The sequence below is a fragment of the Mercurialis annua genome, linkage group LG1-X (genome assembly GCF_937616625.2).
Source record: "Mercurialis annua linkage group LG1-X, ddMerAnnu1.2, whole genome shotgun sequence".
NCBI classification, from domain to species: Eukaryota; Viridiplantae; Streptophyta; class Magnoliopsida; order Malpighiales; family Euphorbiaceae; genus Mercurialis; species Mercurialis annua.
In genome coordinates, this window is record NC_065570.1 from 15202075 (window position 1) to 15214867 (window position 12793).

Consider the following 12793-nt stretch of genomic DNA (forward strand, 5'->3'; position numbering starts at 1 on the left):
CAATACTGAAATTGAAAACTTTTCTTTGCTGATCTATATTCATCACATACTCCAGTGGAGTATTTCCACTTCATCCTGGACTTATATTCTCTTTGAGTTAATCACTTCATATTGGTCTCATACTTGGTTAGACTAATAGATTTATAAGGCTTAAAACATTTCCAATGCTTGGTCGTAGTATAAATGTCTTACTAATCAATCGCTAGCACAGTAGTGTAGTATGAATATAATTTCTGCAAACCTCCACTCTTTCACTGTGCTACACTGTCTCACACTTCACTTACTGTTAACTTTACAGTTAGATTACATAATCTCTACATGATATTCTTCTTATGTCAAAGATTCAACTTTCATTGACTTCCAACTCGTATGTATCTTACTGTACCATGCGAGTAGTGTCTCTTGACTCCTATCACAATATCTTTTGTGGCCAATTTCAAATCATGTATTGGTAGTTATCTCGTGCTTTCTCATCCATCGAGGAACAATTTTTGTAACTCGATAAGCTTATATCATAATATATCTCCACTTAACTCTTTTAAACATCGTATGTACCTTATGAATAATGCTATTGCTTGCACTGTAGTCAATCATTCTTTTTAAATCCCCACATCCTATATTACGTAGATTTGTCGAGTCAACTTTTGCACTTTCTTTATTGAATTCCATCGCCGATGCAAATATTAATTAAAATCTTGCAAGCAATGTTTGCAGTATTATGCGAAACTCAAGAAATTATAAATTTCATTCACTGTACTGGTTGCTTCCACTTATAACCGCTTCGATGATTTCAAACATCACTTACGATTCCTCGTGTTCCTAAACTATCACTCACATTTGGAGAACCTAACTTAATTCTGACATTCTCTCAGAATTTATAACACTGATCGCACACATTGTGCGTATTCCTTCTATTGTTAGTCAAACAGACCAATTATCCATTAATATCACTTCCAGAAATAATCCAGAAATAGCTTGACCATTTGTTCTTATATATCTCATACGAACAGTTGAAGTGTTCACTCACTCCATGTCCATATCAGAAGTAGTAGTACTCATAATACGTTCTGCAAATCCACTTATCAAATCTAATTTATGCCATCCTATTGATAGTTTAACAACCTGATTCGCGACCGGCGGTAGGGAATGGGAGTGGTTGATCCGAAACTCGTAGCAAGCCTGAAAACGATAAAACTTTTTCTTTCAAACATGCATACTCAGGACAACAAAACTCAAACAAAAGCATACATAAAACATACATATATATGTATATATACAAGTCACTGAATAACCGATACTATACTGGTGAGCTTCTGGCTTCCGTATCCACATACATACTAGCTCCATCATGATCACATACAAAAACAAATCGTATATACACGCTGGTGTAACACAACCGGACAAACATGGGAAACTATAGCACCATGGCAGAAATACTAAGTCTTGCAGCCTACAAAAATATATGTACACAGACAGTAGGATAAACAAACACATATGTAACACCATGTTATAACAGTAACGAATGGCTACCAATTACTGCAGCTCCTAACTGAAGTCATGCACTGTACAGGCCAAAAAGAAGTCTCCTAAAATAGGTCAGGAAGCCTTGCCTGTCAAGCTCTAGGTACCTGAAATGTTTAAACAACAACGGGGTCAGAATATGCTGAGTAAGATTACAATTATATAAGGTATTATATAAAATAACATTGCATATCCAAAAGAAAACGATTATAAACATACACAGATATTTGATCCGATCGAAACTCTAATCCTGAAACAATCCTGAACTAGATGTATTCCTAGTATTAACGAGCGATATTGATTTCTCAAATCCTTTTGGTAAGGTCCCGAGATAGTTTGACCAAGTTCAACGTATACCAAGTGGTACAGTCCCGGGATAGTTCGACCAAGTTAAACAAGTACCATTACTTATAACCAAACGATCAATCAATGTGAGTCCCGAGATAGTTTGACCGAGTTCAACCCAATAGACACAGGTCCCAAGATAGTTCCACCGAGTTCAAACTCGTGTCTAACACGAAAGTGTTAGTATATTATATTATCTAAGATTTACCCGTCACTGATGATCACACAGTCTTGTTGAAGCCCAATAGGTAACATGTTCCCTCGGATCACTACACTGGTTTTCCGTACTTTTAGGCAAATCACAAACATTAATCATTTCGATAATCAATAGTATGCAATGTGTTTCATATAGTATATTATATAATAAACATCTTTATATAGCAATACACATAAGTAATATGTAAACTCACTGAAACCGCTATGCAATGCTAATACGATAACTCATCGATCGATCAATTAGTCAAATATGCAACCTCGTCGGTCTGATAGCTCCTCGAATCTTTTGTTGCAATACAAAGTTAGAATGCTTTTAATATCGTAAACTCTAACACTAATGAAACATCCTAGGTTTAAGATTAGACTGACACCACGGTTCTATATGATCTCGGCATATATCTTAACAACGAGAACTCGTAACATCTTATAACTTAATTAGGAATCCTTTATACTTAACTAAGTACGACTTAATCAATTGATAGCATATTCATTTATCATCTCGGTAGTCCTTTTTATGTATTCGGTAGGTTATCGGTTCAATTTTGAAGTCCAATTATGTTTAAACGGATAGTCGGGGTCAGAACTATGTCAAAAAGGATTGTTCGGTAATTTCGGTCGTTGTGCGGTCGCACAAAAGGAACTTTGTGCCCGCACAGTCTTCTTAAGAGGAGTGTGCACCCCCAAACTCTCTTTTAGAGAGAGAGTGCGCCCGCACACTTGCGCACAGCCACGGAACTTACGTTCCGAGCCATTTTGACGTGCTCTGAGATCCCAAAACGCATGAAAACCATCCAATACTCAAAAACCATATCCAAACATTCATCAAAAGACACAAAATCACTAAAACGACTAGGTTACGGGACTTACGATTCGAACCGCAACATCCAAAAATGAAACAGCCCATAAACCCTAGATTTCAGAAACCAAAACTTGAGATTTATCTTGACTTGATGCTCTAGGTTAATAGACTATCCTTTCCTCATTCCAACGCAATAAGACTCACTCAATTCCGATGTCAAACGAAGAAACCCTAATCAATGCAACTTTGCATGTGTTTTGGAGAAGATGAAGTTGATTTTGATCTCAAGTTATTTATATGCCTTAGCTATTTATACTTTGGTTTAAATGCTTGTTAGGTTCCTCATCTTCTTCTTTCAAATAATAAACATGTCTTTTCTTTTGTTCTTTTTTGTCCAACAATCACTTAGCCGTTCTAACTTGATTACTTATGTATTATTTATACCCCAAATAAATAGCATTACTCTATGTGAGCGGAGAGGGGTTTGGGGGCCGCTCGTCCAAGGCTTATTGCTGACTTCTCGATCTGGAAATGGTTTTCAAAATGGAGTCGCCACCTAGTTCAACTAGGAAATGCCTTTTAACCGACTAGATAACCTTACTGGCCTCCCATAAGATTATCGTGCATCGGACCAAAGACTAAGGTTCTTGGACCTCCCCGAGACTATTGTGCTTGGCCTATCTATTGCAGGCTTTATTTACTGGACATATTCGCATTCATCTCATCTCAACAGTAGATGCAGTTCATAGGATATGAAAGCTGTAAATAAACATGTATGAAAGCAGTAAATACGTTTGACACGCATATGACTCGATTTGGACTGGCATTTGAGGCACGTAGCAGGTACTCATAAACATACATCTAACCTTAGAGATTTCTAAAAGTAGCAAAAGTCTAGCTCGTCTGGATATTTTACATGCACAAAGCCTAAACCGGATGTATAAGTAAGATTGATTGATTTTATTAGGTGAGTCTAGAAAAACCTATACAACCATTACTACAGTTTCGAATTAGTCCTACGATGTCTAAGTGATGGGCTGGAATTGCATTTAATGGGCCAATTTTAGGTGATTAGTCCTTTAACCGGTTAGTATTTGATTTGGATGATTTTGGAAAGCGGTAAACAAAGCTGGCATGCTTAGGGGCAGTTGGATATACATACAAGGTTAGGAATACTTTTTAACCTTGTTGACTTTGAGTGCCTAGCACTCGCGCGAGTTTTGACAATCGGTCTTGTCAGTATTGGCTTTCAGTCAGATCAATAGATTTGTGTGTCTCGACGATCCAGTTCTACTGAATTGATCCGGAGTCAATTCCCTGTTTGGGTTAGCCCGGAATCGGCTTTGCAAGTTGCTGGTTTGCTGGGCCTCGGGCTCGTGGTCCCGGTTTATACACTATGTTACATATTTGGACTTCTGGGATCATTTTACATCGGGTCTGGCTCGTTACAAAACAAAATATTAATCTACTCCTGATTCTCTACGTTTGGGTTTAAATTGGGTCTGATTCGGAGTTCGGATGGGCCCGGAAACGCGTTTGGAAGCTTGGATCGAAGTCTGGAAGATCTAGGAGCGAATCAGGGAAGAACTGGCAACGAAGAACACGGCGCCGGCATGTTACATTGGCGGCGGCGCCACTTTGTTCTGGCGGCGGCGCCGGCTACAGAGGCGGCGACGGCGGTCTTTGATAGCAGTTCTAAAGTTTTTGTTTTGCTTCGTTCTCACTCGTTTCAAGTCTGTTTCTCATAATGCTAGTAGTCAAAATTGCATAAATTCGAACAAGGAATCCAAATATAGCATTATCAGAGTGTCTAAAGCTCATTTAAACAAAAAATTATTTCAGGGCAACAACTATTTTTAGGGCTTTTTATGGCAAAAGAGCTAAAAACGCCTAGAAACATGCATTCTAAGGGCTTTAGATCGATTAGGTTTCCGGATTTAAGCATAAACACAATCAATTACAGCTAATGAACATGTCTATCATCGAATTTCATGGCAATTTATTAAAAACACCGAATTAGTTAACATGGCAATTTTGATGGAAAAAGAAATAAAAAGACTAAACATGTGTCCTAAAGCACACAATCACAACAATTATGGCAGTTATACATATAAATTTATTGCAAATTAAAGGAACAAATATTAAGGATCCTCAGAATTACCGGTCTGAGTATGTGGCTCGTTTGCTAGCGAAGTGGATACGAAATCCAGCTTTGAATCGTGCGGATGTTGCGTTCTTGGAGAATTAACACGTATTAGTGTTTTAGGATTAGAGATTTATGGGTGTGTGATGTGTAATTTTTGGGTTTGCTACAATAATGGGGGAGGCCCAATTTTCTGGTTCTTTTCTAGGGTTTGTGTGCCACCTCTAGCCAGGCTGGCTTAAGGCTGTATTTATAGAGGAATGGGTGACCTAGGGTCTTCTAGAATCTTCTAGAATTTTCTAGGATTGAAAATGTGTGAAGTGATAATCCTTTAGGAATTATGATTATATTTTTTAATTAAATTCGTATTACAACTTCATGGCTAAGTAAAAGAGTGCAAATAGCGCAATTTGGTGCCCGAAAGTGTTAAAAAAAGGTTCCTTGGGCCCTATAGGTAAGGTCATGGTCAATTATGGTCCATAAAACTGGTAATTTGGCCCATAAACTTCTAAGACATTGCAATTAGTCCAATTTCTGGACTTAGACTACAATCTCTTTGGATTTTTATAGGTTATTTACGCCTGATTGTGTTTTAATCATCCAAGTTTGCAGATTTGCACAAATTATGCCTGCTTAGATTCCAGCAAGCAAACCGAAAGCTCGTCACCCGGACAAATTTCTTTTGAAATCATCATTGGACGCTTCAGTCCCTTATCACTTTTTACCTGTCCAAAAAATAGGTGTCTACAGTTTGCCCCCACTTTATCGAGAACTGACGAAGTATGTCAATTTTTATTAAAGAAGAGACTTGCTGTTACACAATCAACAAGGATAATGCCCACCATCGGAGGTGCTCGCCCAGTGATATGGTAATGCCCTAGTCTGAGCATTACCCGTCGTGGTGCATGACTTTGGCTTCATGCGCTCTGGTTCTGATCTACTCCTCATCTGGCCGGGAGTAGTCTTCTCAGCTGTCGTTGAACCCGGGCTGCCTGAGTGCGTGCCCCGTGGAATGGAGCTATAAACTCTCAGCCGTCCTAAGAGTGATCCGATGGCTCGGACCCCGGTAATTATCCTGTCCGGACCTTCTTAGGTTTGTAGAAGGGGCAGCATCCCCTTGGCCGTCCCAAGGGCCACTCTGTTGGATAGGTGTCTGGATTCCGTTAATTATTCCACAATTAATTGATGCTGGTGTCTTTCTACCAGGCTTTGGCGTCTTTCTGCCATTTTCGGTGTCTTTCTACCGATCTTCGGTGTCTTTCTATCGTATGTTGATGTTTTCTACCAGGGTTTGGCGTCTCTCTGCCATTTATGGTGTTTCTATACCATGTTTCAGTGTCTCTCTGCCGTCTCTTGGCATTTTTATGCCATTTATGGAGCCTGGCTCTATTGGTTGTTTGAATACTCTGGGCTTGTCTGAAGACTCTAGGGCTTGCTCTATTCCTCTAGGGCTTCTCTTGAAGGCTCTGGGGCTTGTTCTGATTCTATGGGCTTGGTTCTGAAGGCTTTTAGGCTTGTCTTGAAGGCTCTGGGACTTGTCTGAAGGCTCTAGGACTTGTTCTGAAGGCCATAGGACTTGTTCTGAAGGCTCTAGGACTTGATTTAAAGACTCTAGGGCTTGTTTGAAGACTCTAGGGCTTGCTTTGATTCTCTGGAGTTTCACTGTATTTTTGTCTGTCTAGTTCTCAGGGTTGTCTGTATTTTTCCCGTCTGTTTAGCAGAGGATTCATTATTCTGTCTGTTTATCAGAGGATTTTGTGTTCCACATTCTTGCTCCACATCCTTGGAGGTGTTTGTCCGGCATATCCTTAAAGGATGTACTTTTTCGTCTTTTAGTGGCCTGTGCCTTTTTAAGAAAGTCATCCCCTCATTTCTCATTTTTATCTCTCTCTCTTCTTCTTCTATCCTCTGGTTTGAAAATTTGAACTATGGCACCACCCTGGACTTTTAGGGAGCCGTGTATTGATCCTGACCGTCAAGCTCACCGGCACGCTACTTAACCGGAGGCGGGCGAGGAGGTCCCGCTTTTGTTGCGTCTGGAGGGGCACTTGTGTGCCAAGACTCATCGAGAGGTGTGTTTTTATTGTTTTTAGCTTGTAAATAGACGTTTTATTGTCTGTATGTTTGAAATATGTCTGAAATGTTGGCGAAACTTTGTCGAAAGTGGGCCCAGTCCCAAAACAATTGTCCTGGAGAAGGAAAAACGTAACAGCGGCGCCAAGGCATAGTGGCGCCGCCGCCACTATGTTCTGGCGGTGCCGCAAGAATAAGCTGGCGGCTGTGCAGGTGATACTGGCGCCATGATGGTGCTAATGCCTCTGTGGCACGCGACCTCTGGTGCATTCTGACTTGATTTCTGATGATTTTTAACTCTGTTTTTTCTGATCTTTCAATGCTTTCGGGAGAGAGATGTGTTCCGTACTTCCGGGAACTTTGTGGACGCGCGTATTTGGTACGGTGCTTTGCCTGCTGCTGTTCGTTCTCGGGTAGACGCTACGGGTTTTGGCCGTCTTGCTAGCGGCCTCTTTACTGCAATGAGGATATACGACAACGTTTCTCTGCATGCGCTGATGGAGCGGTGGATGGATACCACCTATTCTTTCCACTTTCCGGTTGGAGAGTTGACAGTGACTCCTTTGGATATCTCGCATATCACGGTGATGACTTTTGGAGGTTCGCCTGTGCCTTCTAATGGCGGTTTGGGATTTTATGCTCAGAGGGAGACGTATATCTTCGAGATGCTGGGTTTTGTTCCGGAGATGAAGGATCGCAGTCTTCGACATCCTGAGCTGTACGAGCATTACAAGGAGAGCTTTTCCTGGACTAGTGGTTAGGTTGATCTGATTGTCCGAGGTTTCATCTGTTATCTACTGGGATCTACTATGTTCTGTAGTTCAGGCGCGACTCTGCCACTTTGCGTGATGCCAGCATTAGAAGACTTGGACGCGGTCAGTTCCTATGACTAGGGGTCTACTGCCTTGGCCTATCTTTACACCAGCATAGACTAAGCGGTCCGTGGGGGATCCCGTCTTTCTAGGATGTGGCTTGCCGTACACGTGAGTTCTTTTTTTGCTTTTTTACTGCATCGTGTTCTTGTTTTTGTTATCTTAGCCGGTTTTTTCTTCTGTTTCAGATCTGGGCCATCCAGATGGGCCTTTTGACTGGTTTTGGTGTCCTTCCGGGGTTAGGATACCATATGCTAAGGTTTTGGGACTTTTCCCATACTCTGACGTAAAGTCGGGGAGCTAAGTGTAGAGGCCAGCTGAACGAGCTGACGTGGACAAATGTGAGTAGTGAACTCTATTTTTGAACTACTCTGGGTCTTATTTGCAGTGTTAACCCATGTTATATTGGTTGCAGGTGGATACCACTTGGAACACTCCGCCTGGAGTTCGCTGGCCTCGGTAGGTACAGGGTGCTGTAGAGAGATCGGGTATGTGTTATATGATTCATGGCCCGAGTTGTAGGTCCTTGTTTCTGGGGGAGCATGTTCTCCATTGGTAGGGTGGCCTACGTACTCGTATGGTCCTGGCTGGACCTCCTTTATCGATGTTGCGTGGTAGGGACGTGGTATCGCTTGCTCTTCGACCGTATTTGAGAGGTTACTCTACTACCATTCTGATATATGTCCCTCAGCTGAGCTATCAAGATGACTTTGCAAGATATCGTCTTTTTGGGAGTCTTCCATTGGACGGAGTGCCTATTGTTCAGGTTCAGCAGGCGGATGTAGGGCCACAGGTATATGTTACTTTCTTGGTTTTCTCTTTCTGGATTTCTTCCTCTGCTTGAGTTCCTTTGATGTTTTCTTAGGGAGGTGCTAGACGTAGGACTCGTTTTGTCCGTGCTAGGGTAGACGTTCTTGGGTCTCCTAGTCGAGTCCCATTTGGTAGGCCAGCTGGTGCTAGTGACATGTTCTCTGACTCTTTGAGTTAGATGACGGAGAGATCTGCGCACTACGATGGCGTACATGGGCCGTGCAGGATTCTGTCCCCTTGTGCTACATGACGTATTCCTTTGCGCCTGCCGACTATGCTTTTATTTTAAGGGCATGGTTGCCCTGTTTGGACTGAGCATCTTTCTCTAGTTTCCAAATACCAGTGTCTAACGTAGTTTAGTTGGCCTATGCTACCTACTACTGGCGTGATCCCTTATGCAATGTCTCTACATAAATGAGGGCAAAAACAATATGTAATATTTTCTATCTTATATGTATGCATGCATGCGATCCTATTGCTCTGACTGCTCCATGATTTCTTTTGTAGTTGCACATTGATGATCTGGAGTATCAAGTGCGTCTAACAGATCTGGGTCCAGCTGACAGTGACATCCCTACGGGGTTCCCTGGCGCTGGAGGTGGACTTTGTGACGGTGATGATGGGTGGAGAGCCCGTGGTAGTCAAGGATCAAATGTTCGAGGAGGTTGTGGGGACTTCGCCTCGTCTTTTGGTGTTGCGCACACTGGGCGCTACTCCGGTGACACGCCCTCTGGGAGCCGTTACAGAGACTCAGAGACTCTGATAGTTAGGCTTGTATTGTGTGTTTTTCACATTTTGAACGCTTTCTATTGGTGACTGTGTAGATTGGCACAATATTTTGTACATTTGGCATTCTGGACGCCTTATTTTAGTAACTTTGTTTTTGTTTTCTATATTAGTTTCAGCTCTTCCGGCCACTTTTGTCCTTTCTGCTTCTGGTTTCTGGTTGGTGGAGACCTGATGCCCCCGGTTCTTTGAATGTTGGAGACCTAATGCCCGCGGTTCTTCTGGTTGGTGGAGATCTGATGCTCTCGGTTCTTCTGCTAGTGGAGATCTGATGCCCCCGGTTCTTCTACTGGTGGAGACCTGATGGCCACGGTTCTTCTACTGGTGGAGACCTGATGCCCCCGGTTCTTCTACTGTTGGAGGTCTGATGCCCTCGGTTCTTCTACTGGTAGAAACCTGATGCCCGCGGTTCTTTTACTGGTGGAAACCTGATGCCCCCGGTTCTTCTAGTGGTGGAGATCTGATGCTCCCGGTTCTTTGACTAGTGGAGGCATGATGCCCCCGGTTCTACTAGTGGAGACTTGATGCCCCACGTTCTTCTACCAGTAGAGACCTGATCCCCCCCCCCCCCCGCCCACCGTTCTATAACTGGTGGAGGTCTAATGCCCCCGGTTCTTCTGCTGGTGGAGACATGATGCCCCCGGTTCTCTGGTTGTTGGAGCCCTGATGCCCCTGGTTCTGATTGTTGTGAGGCTAGAACCTATAAGTGGAAGTCTGGAGTTTCTGGAGGGATGGGGACCTTACATCGCCAGTCTTCTGGCCAATGTAAGGCTAGCGCCTGTGGTTTCTGGTTGATGCGAGGCTAGCGCTCGTGGTTTGTGGGTTGATAGGGACCTTAAGTCCCCCAAATCTTCGGGTGAAGGATTCTTCTACCTCTCTGTTTGATTGGAGAATTCTTCTGCTTCTCTGTTTGAGGACATTAATGCCCTCTGCTATCAGATTTCCGTCTCTGTGTAGCGGAGGCATGTCGTGTATTTCTTGAGAATGTGGGCTTGGCGCCTGTTGATTCTTGCTACTCTGGTGTTTTATTTTGGAGGTAGCGGCCTGGCAGCTGTTGTTTCTTGTGTTTCTGGAGCAAAAATTGGCCCTATTTTCCACTTTCATGGTGGAGTGAAATCTGCTGCTTGCGTCGTACTTTGTGTTGCCCCCTCATCAGTTTAGTTTTCTCGTCTGGGAAACTCAATGTTTGATGAATCGTCTGGTCTTGGACTGGGTTCGCTCCGGGCGGAGCTATCTGTTCTGGGGAAACATGTTTGTTTCTATGACAGTTAATGCGCATTTCAACATTTTTCTTGGTGTAACTGTGAGCATGAGGAAATTTTGAACTTTTTGAAAAGTTTTTGAAATTTTTTGTTCCACTGTCTCAAAGATTTATGCTGGAAGGATTCATGATCCTCTGTCTTTCCTTTCTAGAAACATGCGCTAGACAATGATTTCGATATGTATATATTATGAAAGATCTATTAAATTGGTTCATTCAATAATTAGTACAATTAAGATATTTCATGTTTTCAAGCGGTTTACCCCTGTTATCAATCGGTCCTCGCGGATTTTTGGGATATTTTTTATATGAGTGTTCTACTCTATCATAATCGATGATCCGGGGAGGACTTCTAGTGAGTGCTGCAGTTCACTACTTAGATTGTCCCGCTCCAAGATAGAACGCTGAGCGGCGGCAGCTGGGCGGTGGACTTTTGATGTTTTATTCGTGCAACAAACCAATGATGCGTTAGCCATGTGAAAAAATTAATAATAAACAAATTGAAAAAAAATTAAAAAAATTTTCATCACTACTCATTGGCTTGCTGATTTTTTTTCCTAATTTAGGGAAAAAATCATTTGCACCCTTACTTGGGCTTTTATGTTTCAACTCTATCTCAAAGCATTAAATTGACCTTTTTTTCATTTGAAAAAAGTTTAAAATAATTCTTTATTTTAAACTTATATTCTAATTTGACATTATTGTTATTAATTGTATGAAAATACCTTCTTTCTCAAACAATATAACAAATATTAATAATTTTTTCAATTAATTTGTTTAAATTATCAATAATTGTTTAAAGTAAAAAAGTTCAATACGACCAAACACGGACCCACCAAAATTACAGACCCACCAGTTTATGGATCCACCGCGGCCACCGAAAAAGGAGGTGTTGCTCCTCCTCGGATCTGAGAAGGAGCCCGCGCGGCTTCTTCTCAAAACTGAGTAGTTGCGGGCTCCTTCCCATAATTCGGTTTCAATTTATTTTATTTTAAAAAAAAATTAAAAAAACTAATTAATCTTTTATTTGAGACTTATCTGAACGTTTTTAAAGATGAAGGGTTTATTTGTATGTTTCAAATAGAAAAAAATATGACAACCCTTTTATTTAGTTGTTTTGTCATCCTTAAATTATCAAATCGTCAATTGTACCCTTATTTAGGGTAAAAGTAAAACATGAAAACCCAAAAAAATGTACAACTGAAATTTTTTCCTAGGTCAGGTATACACGCAAAAAAGGTTTTAACATGGATGGTTTTTAAATAATTAAACTAAAAAAAACTAATGAGAATTTAATTTTTATATTCTCACTCGAACTCATCAAAAAACTAAATAGTCGATTTGCAATTTGAACCATGAGCAAAGCAAATGAAAAATTACTCATTCAAAAAACTATATCAAAGCTACTGAAAAAGTGCATATTTACAAAATATTGTAGTTTTTAGTTGACGTTTTCTTTATATACATTTTGAGTGTTTTTTTTACTTCTGTATTGATGAAATATTCATTATTACTAAAATAAAAGAATGAACACCAAGAAATAAGAGAAAATTAGGGAATACACTCCAAATTTGAAAATATTTATATAGATTACCTCCCTTAAAAAAAGATATGAAGAATACTTCCCCTTTTGTTGCTATTTGTATATTTACTCCTACGTGCCATTTTTTAATGTATTTGCGCGGTTTTTTTATTTTTTTACTCCGTTTCATTTAAAAGATTTCTTTTATACTCTTAGGGCAGTTATTGCTCATTTTTTTTTTCTTTTTTTCCTCTTTTCTCTTCTATTCTCTCTCATTCTCTCTCGCTCTTTGTTTTCTCTAATTTCTGTGCTCTTCACCGTTTCGGTTTTTCAGTGTTGTATCTTCCATTGTCGTTGCTTCTATCTTCTGCATTGTGCTTAGGTGAGTGATTTTTCTAATTTTTGTGTTAGATCTAGGATTGTGTTTTTATGATGTGATTATGTT